The sequence below is a fragment of the Meriones unguiculatus genome, chromosome 11 (genome assembly GCF_030254825.1).
Source record: "Meriones unguiculatus strain TT.TT164.6M chromosome 11, Bangor_MerUng_6.1, whole genome shotgun sequence".
Taxonomy (NCBI): Eukaryota; Metazoa; Chordata; class Mammalia; order Rodentia; family Muridae; genus Meriones; species Meriones unguiculatus.
Genome location: NC_083359.1, coordinates 91,660,071 through 91,673,877, shown reverse-complemented (window position 1 = coordinate 91,673,877; position 13,807 = coordinate 91,660,071). Strand labels below are relative to the sequence as shown.

The 13,807-nt window shown below is 48.1% G+C and overlaps 5 non-coding genes across 5 annotated transcripts; 1 reads left to right on the top strand and 4 right to left on the bottom strand.

Annotated features, from left to right (window-relative positions):
- Positions 1-5,224: 5,224 nt before the first annotated feature.
- Positions 5,225-5,297, bottom strand: Trnav-cac (transfer RNA valine (anticodon CAC)). The gene has a single exon. It is a non-coding gene; the product is annotated as a tRNA-Val (tRNA).
- Positions 5,298-5,632: 335 nt separating this feature from the next.
- Positions 5,633-5,704, bottom strand: Trnae-cuc (transfer RNA glutamic acid (anticodon CUC)). Its single transcript has one exon. It is a non-coding gene; the product is annotated as a tRNA-Glu (tRNA).
- Positions 5,705-5,932: 228 nt separating this feature from the next.
- On the bottom strand, positions 5,933-6,004 carry Trnag-ucc (transfer RNA glycine (anticodon UCC)). The gene has a single exon. It is a non-coding gene; the product is annotated as a tRNA-Gly (tRNA).
- A 222-nt stretch (positions 6,005-6,226) lies between these two features.
- On the bottom strand, positions 6,227-6,298 carry Trnad-guc (transfer RNA aspartic acid (anticodon GUC)). Its single transcript has one exon. It is a non-coding gene; the product is annotated as a tRNA-Asp (tRNA).
- Positions 6,299-6,590: 292 nt separating this feature from the next.
- Positions 6,591-6,673, top strand: Trnal-cag (transfer RNA leucine (anticodon CAG)). Its single transcript has one exon. It is a non-coding gene; the product is annotated as a tRNA-Leu (tRNA).
- The last annotated feature ends 7,134 nt before the right edge of the window (positions 6,674-13,807 follow it).

Sequence of the window (13,807 nt, the reverse complement as noted above, 5' to 3'; positions counted from 1 at the left end):
GACTTCTGTAAACTCTCCTCCGACCTTCATATACATGTGCAGTGCACACACACACACACACACACACACACACACTTTTTTAAAATTTGCTTTTCCAATTATTTGTAGGTGCCTTCTGCAGAGGACAAAGGAGGGTGTCCAGTGTCCTCTTGCATTAAGCCCCACCTATGCCCACCCCAGCACTGGGGTCAGAGGTGAACATGAGACCCAGCTTGTTACATGGGAGGGAGCAGGACGTTGGGTTCAGATCCCTGTGATTTCTCAGCATGGGCTCACGCACTGAGCCAGCCATCTCTCAGGAAGCCTAGGCACTCCTAGATTCAGTACGCAGCTGACGATGCCCTTGATCTTCTTGCTTCTGCCTCCCAATACTGCAATGACAGGTATGGCCACTACACCTGACTCTTCAACTTCTTCAGTATTCTCAAGCAGGACAGATAAACCAAAACCCCAAGTCCATTTTATGAAGTGTGTATATTGATTCCTGTATCTTCATTCTGGAGCCATGTCAGACTGTAGGTGTGTGTGTGTGTGTGTGTGTGTGTGTGTGTGTACCATACAGGAATTTCACGTCGTAAAATCAACTCCAAAACTACACAAACAAAAGCAGAATACAATAGCATGTCAGAACATAGTATCAAAGTCAGGAGTGGTGAATCTTCCTTGTCAACCTAACTAGATTTAAAGCCACCCCGGAGACACACTTGTTGGTCTCTGTGAAGGTGTTGTTAGATGTCGCTGGGAAGGGTGTGGGTCCCAGGGGCTGCAGCTCCATACTGGACAAAAATGGAGAGAGCTGACTGAGCACCAGCGCCCATCTCTGCCCCAAAGCTGGGGGCTGGGACTGGAAGCATCTTGAGCTGCTCATTTGTGTGACTGGAAATGATGCTGGTCGTAATCGACATTACATTTTAGGCAATGAATAACATTTGCTAAAGTTGTCATGTATTGTTTGAGCTCATTAGGAAACGGGCTCTTGAAGGGGGGCTGGCCCTTTCCCCTATTTCAGTCCCCAGCATTCTTGTTCAAAGTGTTTTGGGACCCATCGTCTATGAATGGGCTGCCCAACCCCAACTCTGTGCCAGGAAAAAACAGGGTGTTGGCGGAGTCTGAGCTGAGGTTTTAAGCAGGAGCACACACATATGGCTTCTCAGAAGATCTCATTTTAAAAAACTGACTTTATTTAGTTATTTTACCATCAGAGCATTTTGCTTCTCGTGTCCAGGCTGGTGGGTTCTCAGGGCATCCCAAGAGAACGAAGAGGAAGACGTTGTCACTTTGTCATAAAATAGGTGTCACTTCCTCCTTAGTCAGTGTCTCCTGTGGAGGAGATACAGGCTGCATTGCTCAAGTGAGTAGACAGAAATAGCCATGATACAGGGCAATGACGGGAAGCTATTTAGTGACTACGGTTGAACGTCCGGTCTCTCTCTTTCGAGAAGTCTGTACCCACGCTCAGGTTTGTAAGGTGTGCCCTGCCTTTTTCCTAAACTCCTCTCTATCTTTCAGTGTCTATACTTGAGTCTGTATTAAACAAGGTGTTGTCTATACCTCTGTCAATACCAGCACTCAGGAGGCGGGGGCAGGGGGATCAGCCCTGGCGCTTGCCATCTCTCCAGCTCCTGAAGGACGTTTCAAACAGATTCAAGCATGCAGGTTAAGACGAAAGAGAGGCTGGGGAAAGAAAAGACGTACTTAAGTGTGCCCGTGGGCTCCTCCAGGGAGAGCCACGAATAAGTATCTTAACAGGAGCCATATGTAGCTGAAGTTCTATCTCAAAAGGTTGCTTAGGAACACACGTTTATAGAGTGGGTCTACAGAAACCATCAGGGTTACTCACAGGGATTCTGGTGAGGGTCCTGGAACATGCTTCTTCACAGATGGGAAGAGTTGCAATGCCTTAAGTAAATGCTGCTAATTGCACTGTATTTGTGCCTTAAGCAAATGTTGTTAATTGTATCGCATTTGTAGTTCTTTTGTTTATTGTCTTTTTTTTTTTTTTTTTTTTTTTGAGACAGGTTTTCTTTGTTACGTAGGCTCTGGCCATCCTGGAACTCATTATATAGACCAGGCTGGCCTTGAACTTCCAGAGATACATCTGCCTCTGCCTCCTGAATGCTGGGACCAATGGCATGTGCCACCACACTGGGCCCTCCTACAGTTCTTGATTCTCAGCAAGAGACATCAGCCTGACTCTGACGTGAGAGGCTCCTTTCTCATGTCCTTATAATTTCCCTATTTTTTTTTATCCTGTTGGCACAATGACTCCCCAGTTACTCACCTCTCTGTGAAACTGATGTGGGTTTTGGTGGTGGTGGTGGTTTTTATTCGTTTTTCTGTTTAAACAGGGTTTCTCTAGTCCTGGCAAGAGTGGAGCTTGCTGTGTAGGCCAGGCTGGCCTGGAATTCCTACTGATCAACCTGTCTCTGCCTCCCAAGTGCTGGGACTTCAGGTGTGCTGTCAGAACAGATTTTTAGTCTGTGATTCTGAGCCCTCCTAATGCTGTGACCCTTTAGCGCAATTCCTCTCACTGTAGTGAACCTCAACCATAGCATTATTTTTGTTGTCACTTCATAACTGTAATTTTGCTACTGTTATGAATCCTAAATATCTGCTGTGCCACCCTGGTAAAAGGGTCGCTGGACCTCCAAAGGGATCTGGACCTACGGGGTGGGGACCACTGTTTCAAGTGATGCTCCAACGCAGAAAGGAATTTGTGGACATCAGTGTAAATGACCAGGCTTTGGATCTAGGTCCATCGCTTAATAGAATGGAGCCACAAGCATGTCTATACTCTTGACGTATAACATTTTGGTGATGATTGTCTCTTAAGAGGACTACGAGGACTTGGTAGCACCTCACATTGGTGCGATACAAAGTAAATGTAAACCGAGCAATTACGGTTTTCAAGTTCTCATAAATAAATTCTGAAATCTCCTTAAAGGAAGATAACCTTACTAAGTGAAACGCTGAAGTGTTGAGGCAGGCCAGGGATTGGGGGTGGGGGTGGGGAGTGGGGATGGGGCGGCAGTGGGGGTCTGAGGGATGGGTGAGGGGTTTTAGGGCTGTGCACCACAGCAGTCACAGCGCAGACAGGTGGATCTCTCTGAGTTCGAGGCATGGTCTGTAGGGCTACACAGAGAAACCCTGTCTTGAGCCCCTGCTGCCCCCCAAAAAGGATTAAGGATTAGGTTGGAGTGAAGGGAACGCAGCTGGAACGAAACTGCCCGTTTCCCGTGCGGGGTCTTCGGGTTCTCCTGGCCACAGTCCAGGCCAGGCTGGACCTGCCCTTTCTCTGCTCCGCTCTCCTCCAGCAAGTGTGTGACCCCCTAGAGTCACATCCGGCCTCACTGTCCAGAAATGAGCTCAGCCCCCCCCCCCCCCCCCCCGCTGGTGACTCACGCCTCATTACCCGGAAAGCTCTAACGGGACCGTGGGACCGGGCCTGACCGAGGGTCGGCCGGGGGACGAGGCGCGGCAGCGTGCGTCCGGGAGGAGGCGCCGGAAGCTGGGCACGGCCCAGCGCTCTGCAGGCCCGCAGCTCGCTCTCAGGCTTTCTGAACCATTTCGCAACCCAGGCTAGCCCCAAGCTTGCCTGGGGAGCCACCGCGACCTAACAGCGTCCCACCGCTGTTAGGAACTCAGGGATCAGACTTAAAAAAAAAAAAAAAAAAAAAAAAAAAAAAGCTGTGTTATCTCAAAAGCTACATTCGTGGTGAAAGCACCCCCAATGATCTGTGCACCTTTCTCTAGCTCATGTGTGTGTGTGTCAGGCACATGGACATCCGTGCAAGAACTCATTAACTTCCTTATTGGGCCCTGCTTTTGTTTTTTTTGTTTTTTTGTTTTTTGTTTTTTTAATTTTTAGTTTATTTTTATGTCTGTGGCGGTGGGCGCTGAGACCCACTGAAGAACAGCCAGAGCTCTTAACCACTGAGCCATCTCTCTAGCCCCATCGGGGCTACTTCTCAAGGCTTCTACCATCTCCGTTCAGCCACACTGAGGACCAATCTCCTAGCACACAAACTTTGGGGGATGGGGGGACACACTGAAACCGTACCCAACACAGGCTTTTCCCTGTGTGCTCTGGAGAGTCTTGCCCGGAAGAAAAGAACAGGCCATCACATACTTTGCATTAAAGAATTTAATTTTTTTTTTTAAATACGCAAAACAAAAAAATCTCAGGTGGCCGAGGCAAGAGTGTCACCTTGAGCTCAAGGCCAGGATGGACTCCAGTGTGAGACCCTGTGTTCTGTGTCGTCCTTCAGGTTTGGATGAGTGAGTTTGTTAAGTCTATATGGAGCAAAATAAAAAGTTTCCAGGTAGAGTAGCATATGCCTTTAAGCCCAACATTAGGGAGGCGGGAGCAAGCAAATTTCTGCGAATTTGAGGCCACCCTGGTGGATACAGTAAATTCCAGGCCAGCCACAGCTACACAGTGAATTAAAAAAAAAAAAAATACTATGTTAAGAGCACGGTTGCCTTTCCAGGATTCTGTTCCCAACACCCACTTGGGAGCTGCAGTGTCTTTAAAGCCAGCTTTGGAGGATTCTGGCCTCTGAAGGCACTGTACTGCATCCAGGGCCCAGGTTTACCTGTAGGCAAGACACCCAAGTGCATTAAAAATGAAAGAAAGGGACCAGGGAAGCATTGCTGAGGTGCACAAAGTTCCCAGACCAAACTCTGAACAGGCTGTCCTCCTGGGTGAGGATTTCCACACAAGAGAACAAGTAGCACGCAGCAGACAGCGACTAGGGATACTAGAAGCCAAAATCCTGGAGCTCTCGGCCGGGAAAGTTCTGGCTTTCTCGGTGAATGCTGGGAATCTAAACTTGGGTTTTCACATTTACAAAGCGAGCACTTCACTGTCTGCCGTCTCTCTCTAGCCACGGAAAACACTTTTTTTTCATAAACATTGTTATTCGTATCTTTGAGACAGAGTTTCCCTGTGTAGCCCGGCTGTCCTGAAACCCACTCTGTCGAACTCAGAGGTCTGCCTGCCTCTGTCTCCCCAGGGCTGGGATTACAGGCTGTGCCCTGGAGGAAAATAATATTTTTTAATAAAAAGAAAACACATCGGGGCTCCTGCTCCTACAACTGTAACTCCGCTGTTCCAAAGCTCTTAGGGCCCAGGAGACGTGTGGTTTGAGGAGATCCTTCCGTGGGTTCTCACTATAGAACCTTCAGTAAATTTGAAAAGAGAAAACGAAAGTGGAAAAACGACTGTTTCCGCCCGGTTTCGAACCGGGGACCTTTCGCGTGTGAGGCGAACGTGATAACCACTACACTACGGAAACCAGGCGCTGTTTGCCCTCCTGGAAGATGTACTTGAAGTCACTGGTTTCCTTTTCCCGGCGCCGACTCCCTAACTCCACCACGTCGATCCGCGTTCGGGGCGAAGCGGGCGCTGCTGCGAGGCCGCAGGAGGCTCGAGCGGGTGGAACGCGCAGATCTCCCGCCCCCAGGACCAGCCCCACTCGGTCACTCAGGAGGATCCCTAAAGGGACTGAGCGTGTGCGGTGAGCACAGACGCAACCCCACACCTCGGGGCTCGAGGCAGGGGGTCGTGAGCTCTAGGCTACATATCAAGACTTGTCTACAAATCAAATAACGAACCAAAAAGATGTCACTCTTCCCTGACCGGGAATCGAACCCGGGCCGCGGCGGTGAGAACGCCGAATCCTAACCACTAGACCACCAGGGAGCGACGGGGAACGCTGTTCACCAATAGCTCCCAGTTCTATTCCGACGCTCATCACTGATTCACACCCAATGGGCAGCCATGAAGAGGAGGCTCCCGGGGACCCTGTCCTCCTGCTGGCCACGAACTGACGACGTATGTAGCCTCGAGACAAGCTGAGAAGTGCCGGAAAGGTCATCCCCACCCTCCGCTCTGTACCCGGGGCAAGTAAAATTGAGGGAAAAGGAAGGCTGCGTTGGCCGGGAATCGAACCCGGGTCAACTGCTTGGAAGGCAGCTATGCTCACCACTATACCACCAACGCCACGGCTTTCTCTCTCCTCCGGGGCGCTCTCGCTTCCTGACTGCGGGCGCCAGGCCAGGCCTCGAGGGCCACGGAGCTCCCTGGGGACCGCTGGGTCCGCCCGTTCCGACCCTCGAAGGGGCGGCTGGGGAGGGTGGGTCAGGGTCGGTGCGTTCCCGAGCGGGAGGTCACCGGGGCCACCCATCTGGCTAAAAAAAAAAAAAAAAAAAAGCGATAGAACGCCTCCCCGTCGGGGAATCGAACCCCGGTCTCCCGCGTGACAGGCGGGGATACTCACCACTATACTAACGAGGACGGCTGTGTGCCGTCTCGGCCCTCGTTACCCAACTCAGGAGGGGAGGAGGCGGCGAGCGCGGCCTCCCGCCGGGACCCGGATCCGCCCGGGCTGGGCGAGGCCCAGAGATCCCGGGACCTGCAGCCTCGCGGCCACCGGGCGGAGCGCAGGGTGCAGCCGCCGCTCCTCTGTGCTGAGGTCGCGGTTCGAATCGCGTCCGGACGTACCCGTGGCCGAGTCCCGCCGATCTGAGGATGCACGAATGGGGCGTGCTGTCCCATCCAAGGGAACCGCCAGTTACACTTCCGTGCAGTCAGGATGGCCGAGCGGTCTAAGGCGCTGCGTTCAGGTCGCAGTCTCCCCTGGAGGCGTGGGTTCGAATCCCACTCCTGACAAGTTTTGCTAGGTAGCAGTTTGCTGTTTTCAGGCATCTTCTCTCTCTCCCTGCCCATACGTAAATAATTTCAACTCACTTCCCCTCTCTGCACCCCAGCTCCCACCCTCCCTACGCTGGAGAAGCTCTGCCTTTGATCTATGTCCTCACATGTCCTTTTTCCTTACTGCTTTCTGATAATCCATCTTCACACACCAAGTTCCTGGTTCTGAGCTTTATTCGTGTTTGTTTGGCTTCTTTCCTTGTGGTTTTGCTGTGTTCTGGCTTGTGCCCGGGGCTTGGGAATGCCGGACAAGTGCTTTATGTGTGAGCTGTGGCCACAACCGCTGCTCTTTTCAGATTTCTGAGGTAGGGTCTCACAGAGTGGTCCACATTGGCCTCACACTGTGTAGCAAAGGCCGGCTTCACACTCAAGGTCGTGCCTAGTCTCCAGTTTTCAAAAACTTGGACTGAAGCTGCTTCATGTTTTCCCTCTTGGATTCCCCACTAGCTACCCCTCCCCTTCTCTCCTTTTACTAAACTTTAAGTAGTATGTAACGAGAACCCTGGAATTCTAGTTTCTTCAAAACACACAGAAATGTTATAAGAATGTGTTCTCAGTTTTGTTGTTGTTGTTTTGTTTTGTGACAGGATCACTGTGTGGCCCTGGCTGCCCTGGACTCGCTTTATAGACTAGATTGGCCTTGTACGCACGGAGCTTTGCCTGCCTCTGCCGCCTGAGTGCTAGGATTAAAGGTGTGAGCTGTCACACATGGTCTGTGTTTTTGTTTTAATCCCAGGTGTGGGGGTATGGGTCTGCTTCAGACTGTGTGCAGAGGCATGGTTTTGCCAGCTGCAGATGGTTTCTGTGGCTGTGTGATGTTTGGAATTCTGGGAACTTTTCAGAGGGTGTATAAATGCTAGAGCCCCAATAGACGGATTGGGGGTTGGTGGTCACTCAGGAGGGCTGGTTGAGGTTTGTTAGTGGCGTGCTCAAGGAAGAAACAAGAAGAAAGAAATTAGATTCAGAGATTTCAGAGATCTCTATCTCTCCTTCTCCTCTCTATCCTTTCTCTCCTATCTAGTGATAAGGGGTGAAACGGGGTGGGGGGAGATAGGTGGGGAATAATGGGTGGGAAAGAGAAGAACTCACAAAGTAGCTAAATCCAGCTACAGTCGGTTTTTTGTTTGTTTGTTTTAGCACCATGGGGATGCAGTGCCTGCAGAGGCCTGAAGAGGTAATCCGAACTCCTGGTCTGGAGTTGCAGCAGTTGTGAGCTGCCATCTGGTTTCTGGGAACCAAACCTGAGTCCTCTGCAAGTTGTAGCTGGGTTGACCTTGAATTTATTGGTGGGTGAGAGACGGGCTTGAACTCCTGATCCTCCTGTCTCTACTTCCTAGGACTTAGGTGACAAGCCTGTGCCACCAGCCCCCACTTGTCGTTGGTGGTGGTGTAGTTATCACTGGGGGAGTATGCTGTGTGCACCTGTGGAGATCAGAAGGCCACTCTGTGGAGTTAGTGACTCCGAGCGTTCCCTGCCTGTATTTCTCCCAAGACCAGAGCAAGGCTGGGAAGAGCCATCTTCCTGCTACAAATCAGGTTGAATGACACAAGAGTAGTCAATGGGAGAGGGAGGGGCCTTTTGAAGTTTGACATGTAAAGCAAACTTACTCCTTAAAGGGAGTATGAAGTGGCTTATTCTGAACTAAATATGAATGGGAATGTGAATTCAGTTTGCCCCAATTAACACGTTTCAATAGGGAAGCTGTTACATTTTTTTCTTTCTGGTTTTTTTGTTTGTTTGTTTGTTTTTCTTTCTTTTTTTCGAGACAGGGTTTGTCTGTGTAGCCTTATCTGTCCTGGACTCACTGTGTAGACTAGGCTGTCCTTGAACTCACAGAGATCCACCTGCCCCAACCTCCCCGACTGCTGGAATTACAGGCCTGCTGTTACATAAATTTTTATTACAGAACAAAATAAACCATTAACCAAAATATATTTTAAGTATACTAGTGTGAACATTGTCGGGGAGCTGCAGAGTGGGAAGAGCTCTCCTATGGGTTTTCAAGGTCATCCAAGGCCATTTTTAGCGTTTTCGTTAGAAGCTAGCGGTCTGCGAAGGATTTGACTTGATGGCGCAAAGGATGTCAGGTCAGATGCAGGGGTGAACAGTGAGTGGCTATGAAGTGGGCCAAAGATAGCTTAAAATAATTTGGCTGGGCTTGCAACATTCCGTCTCCCCGCAACCATGACAGAATCAGTCAGTCAGCCCTGTAGGATCTTCAGCTGAGCCCTCGGCTCCTTCCCATGAGAACTACCGTCTGCATGCTGAGTCTGAACGGTTCGGTGTTCCTGAGTCGGAGACCACACCTAAGTTATGTCTGCATTCATTAGGGTCATTGTTCAATTCTCAAGCTTTTTCTTCCCTTTTTCTTCTTGTTGTTGTTGTTTGGGTTTTCTTTCTTTCTTTTTTTTAAAGGTGAGGTTTTGCTAGGTAGCTCTGGCTGGCCTCTAATTAGAGGCCATTCTTCTGGCTTAGTTTTCTTAGTGCTGTTATTCCAGGGGTGTGTCCCTATGCCCTGAATAGCATTTTGTTTTGTTTGAGATGGACTTTTACTATGTTCGCAATGTTCACCTTGAACTCATCAGCTCACGTGATTCTTCCAAGCAAGCCACCTGAGTGCTGGGATGGCAGGCCTATATTATCCCGGTAGTTCCGTGGGATGTAGCAAACAGAAACACTGCCATCATAGACAGCAGATGTTAGGATGTAGGAAATAAGGAGTGAAGAAATGGCAAAGAGGTTAAGAACACACACTCTTCTTGCAGGGAACCCGAGTCTTCTAGCACCCATTTCAGGCGGCTCACAACCTTCTCTAATTCCAGTTCCACACGCCCTCCTGGTCTCCATGAGCATTTGCACTCATGTACACATCCCCCACACAGACACAAATATCCATAGTCTATTTTAACGAATCAATTGATATTTATTTAGTTCTTTTTTTGAGACAGGGTTTCTCGGTTTAACCCTGGCTGTCCTGGAAATGGCTTTGTAGACGTGACGAGCCTTGAGCCCAGAAATCCACTTGTACCTGCCCATAGTGGGACTTTCTGGGCCTGCCAGCTCTTAAAATAAGACATGGAGACTTATTGATACTTATGAAAGCTTAGGCACTATAGCTGGGCAGATTCTCAGCTATTCTAACCTGACAAGTCCCAGCCAATGTCCCCCCACATGGCCCCATTACCTCTCTCTCACTCAGTCCTTGCACCTGTTCCTTACCGCGTCAAGCCAGCAAATCTCTTGTGTCTGATTCTTCTCACAGAGATCCTCTCTCTGCCCAGAAGTCCAACCTTCCCTCTCCTTACTAGACGATGGCCATCAGATCATTGTTAAGCCAATCAAAAGGGGAGAAAGTGTTTACAGAATATGAGGGAGGCGATGCTCCATTAGAATATCAAAAGTCCAGACAGCACTCAGCTCTCTGCCTATTTAGGAACCAAGAATTGAATATACAGAGACGCCCCTCACACAGCATACAAATGATTTCCTCAACATCTACCTCTCCAGTGCTGGTTTAAAGGTGTGCACCACCTCTGTACAGCTTATTTCTTATCCTTAAAAATCAGATTAACAGGAAGGCCAGGGATAATGTATGGTTTAAAAGTTTTCCTTCCTCATCCTTCCAAGTTAACTCTTCAGTACTTTGTTCAGGACATTGGCTTTGTCCTATTCCTCATAACTGTGTAATAGAGGATTGTTTAGGCAATGCATAGGCCACTGATCAGCAGTTAAGACAAAGACATCAGCTCCTGTATCCGATAACCCTGTAAATTTTCTTCCATTAATTTGGAACACTAGTTCAGGCCGATTGGGACCGATAGCTTGTACCCAATAAGTATCAAGAGGATCCAAAACCTGCATCTCCTCTCCTCTCCTTTTTACTTGAATTTTTTTGTCTGAACTTGGGGGAGAAATATTAATTGAGCTAATCTTTGACCTTGATTTATTACAGAAATTCCACTTGGAGAGTGTGTCATAATTTTTATCTCTCCTTCAAAATCAGCACCAATCACCCCAGGAGCTATTAAAATTCCCTTCGTAGTAACACTACTTCTTCCTAATAATAATCCCACAGTCCCCCTAGGTAATGGACCATAAACTCCTGTAGGTAGGGCCTGCATCCCCATTTCAGGAGTTAATACTGTGTAGGCTGAGGAACTGAGATCCAGTCTTGCGCTACCTGTGGTTGCTCTACAGAGGTCCTGAATGGATTTCCTTGCTGAGGGACCATGTTCTGTAGTGCCCCATAATATTGTTGCGGGGCCTGGGGCTGGCCTCTTTTCCAGTTTCTCTGTATTAAAGGGTTTCCTGCAGCATCTCTTTTAGATTTACAGTCATTAGCCCAATGTGTTCCTCTTTTACATCTTGGACATAGACCAGCTTCCTTTTGACTCCCTTCTTTCTTACTAGCATCAGGACAATTTTTTTGTTGATGTCCCATTTGTCCACAACCATAACAATTTCCAGATACTCCCTTCTTTGGGCCTTTCTTTTGCTGAAATAATGCCTCTTTAATAGTCTTCCCTTGTAGGGCTCTAGCCATAGCTACTCCTTGAGTATAAGATGGCCCGATGTCAGAACATAACCTAATATAATCAAAAATATCTCCTTTCTTCCTAAAGGGTCTCAAAGCTGCTTGGCAAGCACTGTTAGCATTCTCATAAGCGGATTGTTTTACTAATAATAATCCAGACTTTTCATCATTTATAAGTCTGTTTACTGCTTGCATTAATCTTGCCACAAAATCTTGAAATAACTCATCAGGTCCCTGACAGATTTTAGACAGATTTTCCACAAACACCTGTCTACGTGTTTGTGGAAGTTTATTCCAGGCCCTTTGGGCAGCAGCATTTACTTGAGCATAAACTGCCACATCAAAATCCAATTGTTGTCCTATTTCCCTGTAGATTCCTTCTCCAGCAAGCATGTCATAAGTTATAGGAATTCCCTGAGCTTGATTACGTTCAGCTGTAACTTGACAATGCTCTGCAAATTCTGACTTCCATAATAAATAATTTCTTCCTGATAAGCATGCTCTTGCTAACTGTTTTCAGTCCCCTGGGCAGAGAGCCTCAGTAGACAAGGACTCCAGCAGAGCCAGGGTGAAAGGCGCTGTAGGTCCATGTTGGGAGCATGCAGATTTTAATTCTCTTATAGGAGCATGGACTCTCACCACATTACCGTGTCCATCGGGTTGCTCCAAAACTGGAAAACTATAAAACTCAGATGCGTCTTCTCCATTCTGCTTGGCTTCTTGTAAAGAAGCTTGTAAGGGAGACACAGTTGCCCATACAGTGGACAAAGGAAAAGATCCCCTTGTCTTTTGGGCCACTGCTACTGTAGCAGTCCCAGGAGGAGAGTCCAAACCTGCAACCAATGATGGGGTTGGAGTGGGGGGTTGAGCCTCATTTTCCCTAGTAGTTAATGCTCCAATTTTTCTGTTTATTTCCTCCAAGCCATACTCCAGTCTTTTAATTTCTTTTTGCCAAGGCTTACGCTTTTTAACATGCATAGCCTGATTCGGAGGGGATCTCTCAGAATAATACTGATCTGGTTCTTCCTCCAACTCTGCAAGTTCATCAGGATCTCAGTCATCCTCAAAGTCTCCTTCTGACAAGAAATTACTGTCATCAGGAGGGAAATACAACTCTGCTGGAGGAGCGGATGGTCTAATATTGTTTTGTCTTGAAGCCTCTCATCTTTCTAATCTCCTTCTCTCTAAGCCTGAAAGTTTAACTTTCTCAGTTTCCTGCCCCATGTACAGACAACCTTTAATTAAGTTCCATACAAAAAGCACTAGGCTACTGCCTTGTCCCATTTTTATTCTCGATTTACTCACCACGCCCTTTTAATGATTCAAGCTTGCCAACACCCGCAGTGTCCTTCAATGATTCCCTGTATCTCAAGTCTCACATCCGGGCACCAATTTGCCAGAGCCCGCCAGCAGAGTCAAACAGTTCTTGAGTCGGGAATGAGGATTAAAATAAATAAACTAACACACAACACATGGGAGCTTTCCTAGAGGCTCTAGTGGAGACTAGACTCCACCAGCCCCTTGGCTTTATTTCAGACTGCTTTTAAGCCAGAGTAAAAACAGCTCAGCACAATGGGTTAAATTCACACGAAGGTGAAACAAGAGGTGTGATTTTGACAAGCTATCCCACCTGCTGTCACAAACAAAAGGAGGCGGACTTGGAAAATCTTCCCTGACTTCAGTGAGGGCCTGGTAAAAGCAGTCTTTCAGCTGAGATTTAAATATCAAAGCAGCTGCTGGAACAGCGGCTCCCAACAACCATCTGCAACAGGAATTCCCCAAATATCACATTTCCCCCCACGTTCTGTGTGATAATGCTACCCCTTGCTAAGGCGATGGTTACACGGGTCTTGCTGCAGGGGCTAAGACACATATAAATGCTTGTTACTGAGAACTGGGATCTCAGAGTGGCCATCGGTTTCCATGCTCTATCTGAGGCGTGCCTTCTTGATGACTCAGTGGGGTTCACCAGATGAGTCTAGACATGCCCTGAGAATGCTTAAAGACTTAAACCAAACTTTATAAGCCCCGACAGTAACAGGCAGGGCTGCGGAATGTTGACAGGCTGCTAAAGAGGTTACGAGGTCACTGCCATGTGTAACAAAACACGACAAAGGCCAAGATGGCTCCTCAGCAGGAACTTGCTTGTGTTAAGGAGGAATTACAACGCAAAAGGCCCCTCCATCAGCCTCCGCCATGGTGGGGAAAATTAGAATAACGGGAGGATGAGACAGACATGCTGGCTTACTGTTTCTTAAGGTTGAGGGAGCTGGGAAAACCAAAGAAAACAGGAGTGAACACAAGTTAGATCTGTTCTACAGAGTCCTTTCTAGGATCCAGAAACTTGGAGGTTATTGGGGGAAAACATGAGTTAGGAGAAAAAGAACACAGTTAAAGTGATTGTAAAACATTCCTTGGGTCTGAACTTTAATATAGAAGTGGAAGTCACTGGGCAGTGGTGGTGCAGGCTTTTAATCCCAGCACTTGGGAGGCAGAGGCCTGAGGCAGGCAGTTTTCTTTGAGTTGGAGACCAACCTGGTCTACAAAGAGAATTCCA